General features: G+C 39.7%; 1 protein-coding gene across 1 annotated transcript in view; it reads left to right on the forward strand.

Moving 5' to 3' along the window:
• Positions 1 to 18,578, forward strand: part of LOC145945515 (uncharacterized) — a 163,181-nt gene that overhangs the window by 134,864 nt on the left and 9,739 nt on the right. The gene's annotated exons all lie outside the window — the stretch shown is intronic.

Raw genomic sequence — 18,578 nt, forward strand, 5'->3', positions numbered from 1 at the left:
CTTCGCATTAATCATAGAGTATGTGTTTTGCAATAAACTTCGAGGCATTTTCAATGTTTTAGCGATTAAAAGTCGCACCAAAATTAATTAAAAGCTTCTGCTTAAAATAAAAATATTGAGAGAAAGTTATAAGATCGTATGTGTGCAATATATTATTTATTTAATATATAGAAAAATTCTTGAAAAAAATTGTCTTTCGTAAAATATTTCCAATTGAGTCCCTCTTATTAATTTTTTTTGCAAAGAATATGACTGTCAAAAAAAATATTAAAAAATATGAATCTCAAAAACATTTTCTTGAATTTTAAATGTCTTGCTGATGTGAAAGTGTTGATTAAATATTTTTCGCGAGAAAAAAAAAGAAATAAAATATAAATGTTCGAATTTGCCAGAGAGAGTATACTTTTGCTATAAATTCTTGTTTTTTTTTTTTTTTTTTTTTTTTTTGAGATCACTGTAGCTACATTTCGTAGGAAGAAATTTGCGGCGGGAATCAACCACGCGATAACCTGGCGTCTCTGATTGGTAATTAAACGCATGACAGCCGACCGCGGTTTTCATCGCCTGCTTTTTCACGATTTTTCCATTCACTCTCTCTATCTCCTAGTCGAATCTGTTTTTCGAATTAAAACCTTTGCTGTAATTATTCTCGACAATTTAATTTCAGACTTAATTGCAGGGTATTTAACATCAAATCCTTTATCGCGACCGTGATACAATCTCGCAATGTCCATCTTAATTTGCCGGTCCTTTTATTAATCTCTACTTTATATTCTAATAGAATATACAGTTCTAGTTTTGAATCCATTTCCCTTATGTAAAATTCATTTTTTATATATTAAAACTAATTTTTTAAAAATATTCTTTTGCTCTCTAAATCGTCAGTTTTTTTCAGCAAACATTTCCAAAATTCCGTCTAACTTGTTACGAGTTTTATAAGTTCCGATTCGTCTGATAATTTCTTTCCCATCTTATATATACATATATGCTCAACGATGTTTACCGTACGACTAAACTCGTACGTGGAAGAAGAGAATTAACCGACGATAAATGAAACTGCGACGCGTAATTGCGAGCCACGAGACCAACAAATTTATTCCGCTTCTCGGGAATCCGACACGCGTTGCTTATTATCGTTTACAAAAATGCCGCGCGCTTCTCGCTTGTGGACATCAACATTTCCTTAATTGTTCCCTTTATCCAAAAGCGAGCAACCGCGTGCTCATCGATGCCCAAAAAGTGACTGGAGCGTGCAGCGCTATTCACAACCGAGATCAGGCTAAATTTCGCATTTATATTTATAGCTATAGCGCACATTTTGCTCTCCTTTACATATGATATCAATTTACATGTATAAAATATATTTAAATTTTCAAATTTTTAAATATATTTAAATGTATTAAATTTTCCATTTAATGCAGAAATTGTAATACAATGTATCTGTTTTAGAAAAAGAGGGAGAGAGAAACTTTAGGAAAAATTTATTTTTCAAGAATTTTGTCAATTAATATACGAGCATCTTAACTTTAAATTGGGAGATTTTTGATCCGAGAATATAATAGTGTAAATTTCTGAATTTTAAATTTAAGATGCACGCACATACACACTTGTGTAAGGAGGAAGCTCGCGCGCGCGCGCGTTCCCTGCTGTTCTCCGTTTATTATAAAATACGCGCGAGTTCGCACGAAAGGCGCGCGTACATTAGCCGCTATCACCGTTGCCGTCCGGTATATAAGCGATAACAATTACGTGTATCACTAATTTTATATGCGAGCCCATCCCTCACGGAGTCTGAGCACACGGGGGCCCCGTAAGGCTAATAAATACGAGCTGCCATGCCGGGGAGTTACCGATCTAGGTCCGCGGCTTCCTATTAAATGGCAGTGCGAACCGTGGTCCCTGTTTGCGCGTTTTGCATTTTATATATGTATATACGGCCACGCACCTGTGTAATACGCATTCTTATAAATGCGGACGGGGGGAGAGGAAGGGAGGCAGGAAGGTGTATATCAGCAAAACGAGATTCCTTCCTTAGGGGAATTTAGAAGAGACATTTCTTTAAGGCGCAACCTCCTCTTCCTCCTCCTCCTTGCGCTATCGTGAATTTGATATCTGGATTGGCATCTTCGGAGGATATCCTGTTTCGCTCCCCCGACACGATATCTTACCATTCGTTCGTACAATTAGACATAAAAGCGCATGATAATATTCTCCTTATCGAGGTATCGACTTTCATTAATCTCCTTCTGCGCGATAGCATACAGTCGTACGCGATCGATTGAGCAAAATTTCCAATCTCGGACTTCTCTCGCCTTAGGCGCGAGAAACCCTTATGCAACTCATCCTCAGACGGGCGCGAGATAGTAGCTTCTTCTTGTAAAACGCACTTTGCAAAGTGCAGCTTATGCACGCATATATGCATGCTCGCCACGCCAGTGGTAAAGCACGACTATGTGTGCTTTCTTCCACATTAAATCTCGAGCGAATCGCGAATCCCGTGGGGAATTGCCCCAGGACACGCACCGGTCGTCTCCTTCAGCGTGTTGTTGCGTATCGAGGCGACTCGGATCACGAGGTGAGTCGCGCCCGAAGGGGGTGAGAGGAGGAGGGCACGTTGAATGGGATTATGGGCTATGTGGGACTCGAGGTGCTCGCGAATCTCTTTCTCTCTCTGTCTTCTCTCTCCCATGCTCATCTCTACCTGCGATCGTGATTAACTCTCCGATGTGATTCTCCGTGCTACCTGCATTGTGTGATTAACGGCTTCTTCTCAAAGCAACATACCGCGTATTATATTTGCTTCCTTTCCTGCGACATTAAGACCCGCGATTTCGAAAACGTGTGAAAATCGAGATAAGAGGAGGAATACGTAGACATCTAAATTCTCTAAACTGCAAAATTTAGCCTGGAATTTTAATCCTTGAACAATTGGAGAATACGTCATGCTAATGAGATGTCTTTAGTCTGATCTATAATTCACGACAACATGTGGAACTATTTGTAAAAATTTTGAAAATTATTTTAAAAAATTTGGAATTCTACACGGAGAGAAGTTTCTTTTAGAATTTACCCTGAAAATCATGATAATCGTGGGACAATATGGTATGGAAAGAATTTTATGAGATTTTCTCTGATTAATATTTATCATAATAAAAATAATAATACCTACACACTAAAATATAAAACATGTTGATTAATTTTACATGTTTTATATTTTAGTGTGTAGATATTATTATTTTTATTATGATAAATATTAATCAGAGAAATTCTCATAAAATTCTTTCCATACCATATTGTCCCACGATTACCATGATTTTCAGGGTAAATTCTGAGAGAAAATTCTCTCTGTGTATTTTTATATAAAACATTCGAAAAAATAAAATATGCAGCGCGTAGAAATTATAACTATAGATTTTATCTCGAATTTTGTCGTAAATTATAAATTATCTAAAACAACATTTTACGGTGAAACTTATGATTTAATGAACATTTCTCGTGTAATTCATTAAAGCAGAATTTAAAATAACCATACAATGTTTTCGACCAAGAGATTGTTCTTTTTTTATAATTAGTCTTGGATTGCGTAACTATACGTATCTCATTTTACGGGTCATTCGGTTGAGTGACCGGGAGGAGAGAAACTCTGGACGCAAATGCGCGTCTAGGCTTATATTTCCGAGCCGCGCGCGCGAGAGAAGAGAGCTCATAATCTCGCATATTTACACTGGCCGCCGTGAATAAAACTGTTACATTATGCTTCGGCATTTTCGCGTGAGGATCGCGCGCCGCTCATTTTTTCTTTTTTTTTTTTTTTTACCATTCCCGGCATAAGCCGGACGTCGCGTATAATGCACGACGCGCGGGTCCTTTTTTCATCCTACCGCTTTACGTCGCATTCTGTATATTTGCTCGCGATATGCCGTCCTCGACACGCCTGCGATTAAATAAAGAAAAATGTAACGGGTCCACGTTGCGGGGATATACGGGGTACCTAGAACGGTTTCGAGTATCTTAATAATATCGATATGGTTCGAGTGGAGGGATATGAATTTTTCGTATGCGATTTTATTATAGTAAAATGTTATATATATTACGCACGTATATACAATTTTTTATACTCTGACGCGTCGCATTTCATCCGCCATAAGTTCTGTCAATGAACAAGAAGCTATATGTTCGATCAGCTGATTTACGTCAAACCGAGTAGATGCATTAATTTATCGGATAAATTAATGACAATAGCGTCGAGCGACTATCAAGATGCAAATGTCACATGTCATTGCTCTGCGAAATTCGCGACGTATTCTTAATTGAGGCGTAATGCAAGTTCAAGTTTCTCAAGTTTCTCAGCGGAAGGAAATCGCAATAGTGCGGAAAATTAACTGTCGGATATCCAGACTAGGCGAGCTAAGCATGTTGTACACCATACGTTTACTCGGCGAGCATTGCACGGAATGAGCAGTATGCTGTAATATTATCGCCAAGTTAATTGCCGTTTTATAATACCTGCGCGAAGTGCATCAAACGCGACACGGCTCTGCTGCGAGTCGTGAGGTGAATCGAAGAATCGCTCGCGAAAGGCACAAAGTTCTCGAGACCTTCTGGAGACACGAGGGTTCTGATATATATCTGAAGTTCTCTCGGAAAACCTTCAAGATTCTCAATACTCGAAGTTTAAGATTCAAAGTTTCGAAATATTCAAGTTTGACAAGATTTAAAAGCCAAAGCAACACAGTTTTGACTTCAAATTTCTTTAATATTCTCCTCGTATTTTTCAGATAAAAAAAAAAGAATAAAAGTTTTAACACCGTATATTAATTTCTCTCTCCTTGTCTCTCTTTCAGAAGACTTGGACTTATATACTAATATATGCATTTATATATTATTTTTTTAAATATCTGCGAGAAAGAGATGTCTGTTCAATTCAGTTGAAGCAAGTAGGACGAGGATTCGCGTCTCGAAATTAAGTGAGACAGGAAAGGGTGGAAAGGGGGACAATGTAGAAATAATTCAGTCGTAACGCTCTCTCGCGAGGATGTGAAAAAAGGTCGGTGCACGCGGTGACTCGATAGAAGGAATAGCGGGCATCAAAAGAGAAATTGACCGTATTAAGTGCCCCATAAAGGCTTCCATTAAAGAGGCTACGTGGACGGCTCGTTGACCGGTTCGGACCATGTACCACGTAGCGCATCGCGAGGCACCTGCCGCGCCGTGACGTGCCGTGAAGTGCCATGACGAAGAGAAACGATATCGCGCGTCCGGTGTATCGACACGAAAATTTATAGAGATCGTTATCTCGTGTCATTTTTATATCAGAATCAATGAACGACGAAATTTCGACTCTCTTTCCATCGAAGTACGGTCAAAGAGTTATGCCCAGAAAATCTCCTTTCTGAGCAGAAATTTAAAAATATCAGAGATTATTCTAAGCTAATTTTTTACTGATCACTTTTATCATGTTATTATGATTGTTTGAATCAAAATAATAAAAGTTGATTATTTCATAAATCTAACTAAAATCCATCGAAGGAGATTGTAGATGCGAAATAAGGAAATTGACGATACTGTATTCTTATGTCACTTTTGTTTGCTGATAAAATACCTATTATTGCATTATAATAATTTACATACGCATAATTTGCATAATGATTGAGTCAAAAAAATACCCGCACGATATATAATAAAAATAATAACATTAAGAAACTTTTCTAAGTTGATATCTTACTCGATTGAAAATTTGTTTGCTCCAAAAGGGGGTTTTTAAGAACCATTTTGGACGTCACTCTTTGCACTCTAGATGGATAAAATTTTAGGAAAGAATGCGAAAAATACGCGCGTTTTTGAAATTATTTTCTTACAGACGGTCTGACGTCTTCTCGCACGCGAGGAGGTTCCAGCCAGAGCAGCGGCTGTGTTTAAGCGAGACACGAGGGTAAATTTTGCGCGCATTAATCGCGCATTTAGGCGGCGCCCAACGGACGATACGGTTGTCGCGGTGGACTTGATAATTATTCATTTGCATGGACAGAGATCGGGTTCCGGTCACTGAGCGGAGAGATGCTTATCCGATGTGTGAGTGGCAACCACCTGCCAAAACCGATACGCAATTAATACTAAACGATCGCGCGGCATGCGAGCGTCCTTTAGAAATCAACGGTCACCACTTTGAAACGGAGAAGACACAAATTTGGATACGATAGATGATAGATTAATTGAAAATTGGGAGAATAATTAAATTTGAAGGACGCGGTAGCGTATAGAATCGGAGCCGAATCGCTCAGGAAATAAATGTCTGTCCCTTCTCAAGCTACTGTAATCTCATTCCCATCTATATTCGCGAGCGGGGAAGAATTTTGTAATCTCCCAAAAAGGCCTGCGCGGACTCGAGGATTTGATCAAGATATTTAACGTTGGAAAGTGAAAACAGTGTGATTCCGGTATAGCGAGTTACCGGGACAACCTACGGATGAGCTGTTGATTAATTCAAATATGGTTACGAAGCGCAGAACAAACGATTGCTCGGATATGCTTTACCGGATCGGTGCCACGGGAACCTTAACGAGGATCCCGGATTTTTAATGAATGCGGTTGGCACATCGGCGGGCTGGGAACTGCTTACATCCTGAGAACTAAATAATAGCTTGCGCTTATATGTACGCCCGGCTGTATCTGGCTCGTCGATCGATCACGATCAAGTTCGGTCTCTATCACCTGCTTGTACGAATCGCTCTGGTGTTTGCGCTTCGCGTGAGATCGCAAATAAAAATAGCATCGAGAGGATGTTAGAGAGTGATTTATTAATTTCGGAATTATTTTTTCCTTTTAGCGAAAATATAAATCCAATCTTTTATTTTTCGAACATTAGATATTATAATATCTAAGCCGCAAAATAAAATGATTAAAAGGAAAGTTATACCTACATATATCATATAATTGATAAATTTACAAAGCTGTTCTCTAGAGAGATATAATAATTTGGCGGAAGAATAAAGTTGAAGCATTAAAAATAAATAAATTCTGATTTAAATGAAATATATACAGATAAATGTTAAATATTATGTTGCACGCAATTGTATCAAATTATTAATTGCAATACGATATACATATGTGAAAATATAAATTTCGATATTTTAAATCTGACAAATTATATTCATCGAGTTTCTATTCAATCGCGGAGTTTGATTATTGATTATCGATATTGTCCAAGCTGATTAAGAAAAATGTCAGATGCACATTCTTAACTCTGCGTTAAAAGTTCCACAGCGTATAATTATTTCCAAATTTTAACTTCAGATTATATCGCCGTAAATATAAATCTTACGAGAGAGATCCCCGCTTTTTCAAGCTTGTGAGCGTCATTCTTCCGGAAAGCCCGCATGTTTAAGTCGTCGGATTCTTAATTTGAAACTTAGAAGAGTCGAGCATTTAGCAAATTGTATACGGTCCGCTATTCGCATAATATTGTATATGCATATTTCGCAAGTCGAAAAATAAGAATTATAAGCCGCGGTGTTTCTCTCTCTCTCTCTCTCTCTCTCTCTCTCATTTACCTCTTCCGTTTACATTTTAACGGTTCTCCACTTCCTCCCGGTCTCGATCGAACGATCGCCCCGTTGCCACGCCGTGAAAATCGAGAGAATCGCGAGCAACGCGCGCGCTCTACGTGAGATCCCAAGCAGAAAAAAATGGTCTGCCGGATCGATAAGATCGTCTGCTCGAAGCCAAACAAACTATTCCATTAATTCGTGAAAGAAGTGAATTTTTCGTGGCGGGGAAAACACGGGCACGCTTGCGCGAGCGCGCGCACGTTTTTATCGCGCGTTTTATCGTTTACGACTTAAACGTGCGCGGTCATCATCAGATAAGTATTAGTTGGTATTAGTGAAAAGAAAAGAGGGTGAAGGGGAGAACAGAAGGGGGCAGAAAGGGAATTTATATAAAAGGATAGGAAAAGTTTGTCGTTCTTGCCGGATATACAACATGCAACGGTCTATGTGTACGTATTACGTATATATGCATCGCACGAAAAGCCGCGAGAGAGATTTCGATCTTTATAATGCAATTTACAATTTATGCTTACACATCGCGCCATTAATCTAAAATAAATGATCAGTCTGAATTTCTCTGCCATCTGGTGAATAATTACAATCGAAAATCGCCTGCGAGGTCTTATTGATAGCCAGACACTGAGGGTTTTCGCGCGCGAGATGACTGATGCTGCGGTTTTCCATTTTTCAAGAGAAAAGAAAGATTATCCGGGATCACACGTGAGTGCATTTCTCTCTCTTTCTCTCTTGTGACGAAAGGACGAGCCGCCAGAAGGATATAATGACATTTGAACGGAACGCATTTTCATGGTTCAGCCGCAAATGGCTGGGATTAGGGGGATCCGGAACGAGAAAGTGCTACCGTTACAATCATTCTCGCATCTTTCGGCGTTCAGAAGGACTCGAAATGGTTAAAGAAGGAAAGGATAAAAGCTTCACAATTTGTAATACTATTGTCGTTGGCGAATCACGCCGAGAGATCCTTTATCGTCTCTTTTCTTCGCTATTGAATATATCCACATGCTTATTATACTTGTACTTCGTTTCATTATAAGAGTATTATTTAATTTTTTAAATTTCTTTGTTCAGAAAAATTCTCGTTCGAGTTTTGTACTTTTACGATTCTTGCATGGTGTCGTATATAAATACAGTAATAAAACAAAAAGCCACCGCTCGAACATCCATAACAGCCAAGTGAAATTCATTGTCACCATTCGGTCCACGGTAAAAGTTTCTCGTTATATAGCGGAATGATCCCAGAGCACGAAGACGAGGCTAGACAGGACCGGAGGCGGAAGGGAGAGACGGAATGAAAGAGAAAGATAGAGACGTGTCCTCGCGGTGCGCATGGCTTTCCCACAGTTAATAAAGCTATTAACTTTATCTCTCGGGTCTGAAACTCACCCGGATAGGTATAACCGTGTGGTGTACCGGTGAATATAACTCAACTTGTTGTCTTATCCCGGTGGACATCTACGACCAGTGCGAACTATGGTCGCTTTTAAGGTCGACAGGGATTCTGGGGTCCCCTATGGTCGCGTGGCGTTTTACCTACGCGCGCTCGCGCATGAATAGACAAATCTCTTATACACACGCACGCGAGCACGTTCGCCAAGTTGGCACGGGTGCTGCTCTTTGGAAGGATTTCGCCTCTAAACGCTATCTGATGAGCCGTCCGTCCCAATAAGCCTCCTCGTTCACTTTTATGCGGTGTACCTAGTCCCAGACAGGTATCGACTCGCTCTTCCCGCCACTTCGAGAGCAGGTATAATTCACAGGGAATCTAGTTTTCGAGAAAGGTGACTTCCCGAAGCGAAACATGTATAACAGATGTGGGCTTACATATTTCAAATGACGAAGTAAAAGTAATGAATAATAAATAAGGAAATAATAAAATAATATTTAAGGGAAAATATGTCACTGATGAAAAGTAGAATATAATATCGAGATAATTTGAAGAACTTTGTTTCGAGCTAAAGAAATGATCTTGTGGTTTTAAATAAATTTACAATTCAGGAAGGAAAAGGAATACATTTTTTGCAAAATCAGTAATGTATCGTGACTCTTAACATTTAAAACAATTATAAACCGTCTCGCTTGAGTGAACGTCTGATATCGATTATGTGAAGCAAGTGTGTATCTTATAAGCTTTTATTAGACACAAATGAAAATCAAGTTCGTTAACGTTGGCCAAGTTTGGCATTAAGTGGCCAATCGTGAAAAAAATATCAAACATCAAAAATTTCCAATTTAAAATCCCCGTCATTCCTATCGCGCATTCCCTCCTCGTATCTTCCTGATCGTAGATCGCCGATTACTTTCATCCGCCAAAATTCCATATCGCAAAGAGCGTCTGTTGCGTTAACGAACCGGTCGCAATCCTTTCACGGAACACATTCTCACCCAGGTTGAATGGTTGTCGCGCGGCTTCCTCTCTCTCTCCCTCTCTCTCCCTCTTCCGATGAATCGATACGGCACGGGAGATCGAAGGGTGATCGGGACGATAGCGACGGATCGATCTTATCAGTTTTTGCGCGTAATTACACGTGTTGGGCACACAGAGGGCCCGCACATAAGTGGCCTGAACGCAGATATCGCGATGAAGAGAGAGAGAAAGGAGGTGACGCAGGAAGAGACGAGAAGGGAATCCCTCCCCTTATGCCTACGCGGTGGAAAATCAACGCGGATCGCCAGGAGGGATTTATACGACCGCTCTGATTGAATTTCCTGTGGCAATAATTCTCCTTTACACGGGCCGCTTGGCTGCGCAGGGGTAAACAGGCGGATGCTGTTAGCGGCGCAATTAATATCCGCGCGAAATCGTACGTCGCGCCGGGCGGCCGACGTGTTTCTTGTGTGAGCCTAACAAAGGAGTTGAGGATAAGCGAGCGGGTTTCGCGAAGCGTGTACGGAAGTGACGAGGAAAACCCGCGGTCGTTAGAAGAGGCTGGAGATCTTCGCAATTTTCGGAGGAAGGATTTCCCTGAGCTTTAAATGACAATCTCTATAAAAGTCGCGATTTTATTCGAGAGATAATAAAATACATATCACAGAATATGTGATACATAAAATGATTGAATTATTATGATAATTTTGTCATAAATTGTATCGTAAAGTAGGATTCTCTGTTTAAAACAAATAAAGATTACTCCGTCATAACAAAAATTGAAAAATTCGCAGGCTCGAAAATAATTTTTATTGAAAAAATTGCACGTACGATTTGGAAATAGATTCTTCGATTAGATATCGAGATCTTCAGATTGGAAAGATTAAATAAGATTTTTATAGGTTGTTATTTTCAGACTTATTTATATTTTTCTCAATAAATCAGATGAATCGGACGGGTAGCAACCCTAGGTTGAACGGGTTACTTACATGGACTCGTCGAGCGTGCAACAGCTCGTAAATTCCTTGTTTCACGTGGCGCCCCGCGAGCCAGTTTGTTAGCCGATCATTGTCGGGAAATAAAAAGACGAAAATATACGCGGTGTCTCATACAACAACTGGACAAAACGCCGAAAGGTTGATCGTTTTATTGGTTTATTGGCCGCACGAAATATTTCCATGTGTGCGTATATACGTGTTTCATGGTACCGCGCGTCCCGCGAAATAATAACTCCGAATCTCTCTCCTATTGCCGTCGTAAATCTCTGTTCCCAGGATGGATGGTTGCGAGATTCACGAAAATGCGGCCAGTAAGACATCGATTTTATCAAAAAAAAATTTCATCCTTAATTAAAAGCAATAAAACATTCATGTGCATATAGATACGTTTATCTTAGATTTTATTCTTATTTCAGATCACGTTAAAGCCGTAAGATGAATTTTATTTTAGAAACACACAGGTACAAAATATTAGGACACCATAGCTTAGGATATGCAACACATAAAATTCGATTTCCTGAATTTTATCGCGAATTACAGATCATCCAAAGTAGCCTTTACGTAACGAATGAATTCGTGCTTGTGTTAAATTGCAATCACTCGCGTTTATTCAAATATCTCGCGCGTATAAATATGTGTGTGTGCGTGTGTCCCAATTAGTTGGGATGATCAAAATCGCTAACTGCGCGTTTCGCCCCTGAAACATCGACGTCGGCTTACGGGTACCAACCCCACGTTTATACTCCTCCTCTCGCTAGGGGTGCTATATCATAGAGAAGAGCTTCGTTCAAGGGGTTGCCCATATAATCGCGCATTACAGGGCGACCCTCGCGACCGTTCGTCTGGTATCTGCCTAGAATCGACGCAGCCAAGCATCAAACTGGCTTACGTTGCCCGTCAGGGCTGAACAAACATGACCGCAAACGTTTGTACGCGCAGCGCTAACTTGGTCCCCGAAAACCTAGACGATAATAAGGCGTCCAAGAGGGGTCGCGATTCCCCGTCAAATATAGAAGGGTGATCGCGAATTTGATGTCGGGTGTCGCGGAATTCGCTTGAAAACGCTCATCTCTTTTCATAGCTACTTCAAACAGAATATGTGTCAAAACATATTTATGTTAAAAAGAAGCGTGCTGGTTACGTGAATTGGTTGCGCTTACATTAAGTATCTATTCATTGCACGCTCGTTAAAGCACATAAGTAAAATAAGTTAAATAAGTCTATTGATCAATTTAATTTCATCTCTAGAAGGTTGAAAAAGCCTAATAATACCAATTTTATTAGGAGCTTTACGCATTTGAATATATTTAAAATTTTATGCTTTAATAAAGTCAGAAAAACTACAATAAAAATTAATAATAAAATTATTAAAATTAGAATATATTTTTATATACTGATAACAATTATTATTGTTACTTGCACACTTTATTTCAATATCTATTACACATAATTAAATTTTAAATTTAATACACTTATTTGCCAAAATTGTTTAATATTACTCTCTAACTTAAAAAAAAAATTTAAATAAAATATCGATTTTAAACTCAAAGCTCACAAATGTCAATAATGGAAAAATTTCAATAATAATCGATCTCACTGTCAGTCTATGTCACGAAGGGATCTCGAAAATCACGGAAAGCTCCAAAACGCTTTCTCTCCACGACACTCTGTGCTCGTTTGTAACACGTGTCCCTCGTCTCTCTCGCTCTTTCTCTCTTTCTCTCTGGGACGAGAACCCGGAGAGCCCGAGCGCGACTTGACAAATCCGGCCGCCTTCCCGTATTTATAAACACTCTCATGCTACATGAATCCGAGCCGCCTTCGGTGACGAAGAGCCGCGGGTCTCTCGCATCTCGTCGGTTGCTTCTGACCGACGTAACGTGTCGTCGTGTCGTTTTTCTTTCTCCGCGCGCGCGACATAAATCACCCGGATTTCTCTACAATCCCGGACCGTCTACAATCTTAGTTACGAGATCGACCGAGAAGCGCGGATCCCCGGGGATCCTTCGCTCTAGAAAGCGCCGATCGTGTGATATGGCTCTGAAATTGAGAAATCGATTCTCTCTCTGATTAAAAAATTAAGTAGTAACATTTTTTATTATAGCAATTTAGGATAAGCCTTCGTAAATAGCGGTATTTTTTACTAAAAAAAGGAACAAACGGAGACATAAAAGGGAAAGCCTTTGAACTCGTAAAAACTTGATAAAAAAGCCTAGATTAAACTTATACCAAGTAACGTGAGAAACTGAGAATCTTATTATCTCCTGAGAATATATTTAAGGATCCTGAGATATATGTATTCACCAAAAATATATATTAAACAATTTAATCTTATTGTTAGCCGAAATAATATTTTATCTTTTTCATGCAAAGTGTTATTTATTCTACGATTTTAATTTTTTTAAATATTTTGTTGGGTCTTTATGTATCGCGCCGATATTATCAACGAAATGTTCGAATTATTTCGGGCGTCGTGTATTCCTTGAGAAACGTACGATCCACCATTAACAGATTCGTCCTTTTGCCTTGATCTTCCCTTCGCGAAATGGTCCGTGTTTTCGAACGAATAGCGAAGAAAAAAAAAGAAAGAGAAGAGAAATGGCTAAGGGAGAAAGGGGCAACGTGGCAGAGCTCGTTATTCAACGTGTCGGAAGGAGAAAAATCGACAAAATCGGAGTTACACTCGATCGAAGATGCAGTCGAGGCTGCGCTTACATCCGCCCTTTGAATCTGAAATATACAAGTCCCGTAAGTCGAAATCGCGATAGAAACTGTCAATCGATTTTCTTTTAAATCCAAGCAGTCGCTGGAATAGCTAAACCCCACCATTAGACATTGACTTAAATTCTTGTTTAGAAGTATGCGAGTCTAGTATAGACATCGTAAAAAAATAGCTTTCTACCGCGCATTTTATTGGCCTTCTTATAAAAAAAATCGAATCATAGTGCGTAGATTGAAATCTGTGGATGCCCCACGCGTTTACTCTCTCTCGTTGAAAGCCTCTCTCCCTGCTACATCAGCTTCCCCGTTTGCTCTCAGCTCCTGTCGCGTTACGTTTCAGCCGTTTTTACGACGCGGCTTTGAGTCGCGGGCGTCGCGGCGGAATGCGCTAATGAGGACTTGGCTACCGTCACACTTTCCCCCTTCGTCATCTCGCACCGACGACGGTGGCTGCAGTTACAGTTGCAACTTTAGGCTCGACTGAGCGTCAAAAGTGAGGAATGAAGGCGCGAAAGGGAGAGAAAATTTCATTGACGCGCGAGAGAAAGGATTTCCTCTACAGCTTCCCTCCTCGCGATAACAAACGAGATTCCGAGATTCGACAGAATTAAGCGTTGCACTAATTTCGGACTTCTTCTGCCCTCCATCTCATAATTATAACACTTTTATATAATTAATTATATCAATTACTGAAAAAAATTATCGGTATAATTTCTTCTTCGCTACATCTTTTTTTTTTTCAAGTATAGAGTCCAGCTAATAGAAGACATAATATAGTATACATAATCTTCAGGTATAAAAAGGGCTAATAGAAGCCAGGATATAGGCTACAAAAATTATTTTTCAATAATTATATACATATTAAATTTCTTATAATACTTATTAAAAAATTAAGTAAAATATTTGTATAAGCACCTAATATCCTGGTTCCTACTCACCCCTTTTCATACCTGATAATTTGTATTTATATCAGAGTTTTTCCGATTATTATTATTTGGTACATAATCTAGTCTCGCTGCTCCGATAATACAGCTCACTAACAACATCCTTAGACGCCAATTTTTCAATTCCGTCATAAATTCTCCGACGAAGGCGTCGCGTGGCGATCACGAACGAACGACGCGTAATATGTAAAAGCAAACGAGGTAGAGAGCTCGGCGCATTAAGCCGAGTAATGGGCGACTTCGAAAGGAAGGAAGCGCCGCCGCGGAGGCAAGGCTTATCGGGGGCGCCGAGTTGCCGAGTGTAATACCCCGTGACAAAGTGGCGCGTCTGGATCTCGTTGCGACGCGGAGGACGCGCCTCGTCGGCATCCTTGGCCTTGGTCCGGTCGCGATCTCGGATGGCGATGACGCGAACGCATTTCCGATCCTGTTTCAGAGATGCGCCGCTTTACCGCGGAAACATCTGGGATACCCGCACGTTACGTTCTTATATGTCGCGTATTTCGCTTAATGAAGGGTCGTCAATATATAATACGAATATATTAATTTATATATTAATAGTAATTATTCGTCCATTGCGAAGTATCCACGCATCGAAATACCCTCGACGATCTATAATTTGCGATGGAATTTTATTTATAAATTTATATGTGCACCAACTGATATGCATTTTGTATTAATGTATGTTTCTTATATTATATGCACGACGAATAAAATTATAAATTGAATTTTTTTGCGAATTATAGATTTCTCTCTCTTTTTCTAAAGCTTTCATATTTATTTCTTTTATATGTAGAGTAATAATATATTAAATAAAAATTCATATTAAAACAATTTTCAAAAACAAGAAATCAAGAATCTGCGAATCTATAAATAGAGAAATAGAGGAATTTATTTCGATAACTGACATAATTAATTATAAAAGTATTATGATTGGGGAAGAAGGGGATGCAAAAATAGTTCTCCGTCGAGTCTCGATTGTTATTGTCGAGGAAGGGGGAGCTCTAAGAGAGAGACGTTCTCAATGAAATTTTCTCACCCCTCCTTTTCGTTTCTCTCAACTTTGTCGAGGAATAGGAAGATATCTCAGTCGAATCGGTTATCGCACAGGCGAAGTCAAGGCCGCGGGTTATTGCGCGAGGCAGCCGATATTATCTCCGGTGACTGGCCGGGCAACGTAGTGCGTGCCCATCTCGATACCGGGGTCTTTATCATCGCTTGCCCATCGATCCGTGGCGCGATACGCGCGCTCATCCACCAGGACGATCGACGTTAATCGAGTAACGCCGCGTTTACAGCTCGGCGACATGCAACTAGTGTCTGCCAGCGACCTCAGCAACGCCTCGTAAAGGGGAGGAGCAGGGGGGACACAGGGGGTGAAGGGGAAGATGGCTCGGAAAGGAGGAGGTGCACCCCGGCCCTCTGATGCGTTCGTGGCATGCAACCAGAGGTTTCCTCGCGCGCGAGGCTCCTCCGGGGAAACAATGCTCATACACTGATATGCTAATGGGTTCGCGTAGTCTTTTTATGCAACACGGCAAGAATCCCGTGAAGGCCCATATTAGCTGCGACAGCATCGCGTGTGAAAACAATTTCGCGGATCGCAGTCATTTCGCGAGAGATACGTAATCTAACGTGTGTATGTGTGTGTGTGTGTGTACGTGTATCTTTTTTTTTAATTTGTAGTATTGAGATTGAATAAAAATTCGAGAAATTCGACGATTAATCGCGTATCAATAAGATTTTATTTCCAAATTATTTTGTCTCCAAGCTCTATCAAAGCTTTACTGTTCAAAAAAAATATTTGATATTTTCACGCGCCTTAAATTTGACAAAAGGATACATAGAAAAAGTAAAAAAAAGGGTTACATATTTCGAGAGCAATATTGATCAAAATAAAAAAGAAAGGTCTAATTAACATGGGTCCTAATATCTTTGAAGATACAAGCTATCTTTCTATTTGTGAGCTTATTGCTTTTTCTTATTGATCGTATCATCTTTATATCGCAATAAACAAAAGAGTATTTACTAGTTTTGCTATATAATAACATTTTATAATAATATTAGATTTGTAGGTATCAGTATGAAGTTTTTAATGCATATCAACAAATTTGAGAACAGGTATATTTGAAAGAATTGCATGATTTTCTGAAACGTGGGGCTGAAAATGCGTGACAATGAATGGGAACCACATAAAGTCCCTTTTATAATGCTGACTGTAAAACTAGTAAATACTCTTTTGATACGATCAATAAGAAAAGGACAATAAGTTCAAATAGAAAAATAGCTTGATCTTCGAAGATATTAATTGTAGGACCCATGTTCATTAGACTCTTTTTTTGATCAACACCGCATCTGTTCTCGCAATATGTATAACTCTTTTTTTAAATACCCTGTATAAATTTATCACCGAGAGAGCGAACTTTCTAATATTACTTTTGACACCTGATTTCCCTGACCGAAATAAGGAGTTTTATCATATCGAAGAACGGGCAACGACTCCCGATATATGCGCATCGATCTAGATCCCACGGCCGGAAATGCACGTGTTTCTATGATACAAGCCGCATCCGGCGCCACGCCCCTTGCTTCACCTGCCGCATGATGATGCGCGCGCTGATGATAATAATAATAATAATAACAACGGGGGCGCGAGCGTTCGCATCGTCGCATTCGCGCTGCGGGCCCCGACGCGTTCGCTCTCGGGGCCCGCGCGCCCAAGCGCGATAAGGCCCCCTGCCCCCCCTTCTAGTTACACAGTGCAGCGAGTATAACGAGCGCGAACTAGATTAACTGCCGACGAGCGGGTTACTTGGTAACAATAGTAACCGCTAACTAGCCGCGCCAGAACAACTGAATTAAGCGCGATACGAGAAACGTGTGTTTGACTTGCATAAAAGCATAAGAAGAGGTCTTGAATGGAGGCGCCCGCGCGAATAAGAAAGAGAGAAAGAGACTGAGCGCCGAGCGAACTGAATTAACCAGTACGAAATATTTGACTTGCACGGAAGCATAAAAAAGCTTGAATGGGCGTCTAACGTATACGGTTTAACTGGCTCTTTCTATTCACCGTAAACAGGCAGCGCGGAATCGAATGAACGAGCGGTAAAAAAAAAACAGAGGCAGGAATTAAAACGATCTAAATTATATTCACATATTTTTAATTTCTCAGAGAGACAGAGAGTGAGTAATATTTTTTTCTTTATTTAATGTTAAGCATTTAATAGATTATTATAATTATCATCAACAAATGATATAGCTTTTCCTTCAAGAGTCTTAAGAATTAAATTTTTAATTTTTTCGCAGCTTCCACAATTTTTTTCCCAAGATTTTACAAAGTTAAAATAAATAATATCGAATACCATCTTTTACACAAATCCGATCAGATTAAATTCCTCGATCTTTCAATTTGTGTATAATATGTAATTGAAACAGAATAGAGAATCGAGCAACTTATATTTTTCACGAATGAAACATTGAAATCAGAAATTTACGTTGAAAATGTAAGGTGTAGCTTTAAACGTTGCACTGTCGTTGTGCAAAGTATAAAATTCCATCCGCCATCATTTTAGCATTGTTACCGGATTTCAGTGTGGTTCAACGTTCTCGCCGATAAACAACATTACGGCCACTAACAATTCCTCCTATTTTCGGTCGTTAATCCCGCGCGTTACGTTCATCCGGCCGGAATATTTTCCGGCGGTTCGATCCAACCGAGTTCTGCCAATTTGTGGGAATATTCTCGTCGATGCGTGCCGAGAGGCGACTCTTTCCCTCCATCGCGTACAGGTATGTATAAAGGCAAATTTACACGGCTCACTTTTAACCGATAACGAGATAAAGCCGATATTCTCAGGTTCCTTTGAAAATTTGCAATAAATTTGCAAAATTTAAATTTACATATTAAATACCGAATGCTCATGTTTCATCTCTATATCTGTCCATGTTAATTAAATGAATGCAGTTTCAAAGTATCTCGATA

This window comes from Prenolepis imparis, unplaced genomic scaffold (genome assembly GCF_030444845.1).
Source record: "Prenolepis imparis isolate NDT839.2.m4 unplaced genomic scaffold, iyPreImpa1.0 SCAF_14, whole genome shotgun sequence".
NCBI lineage: Eukaryota > Metazoa > Arthropoda > Insecta > Hymenoptera > Formicidae > Prenolepis > Prenolepis imparis.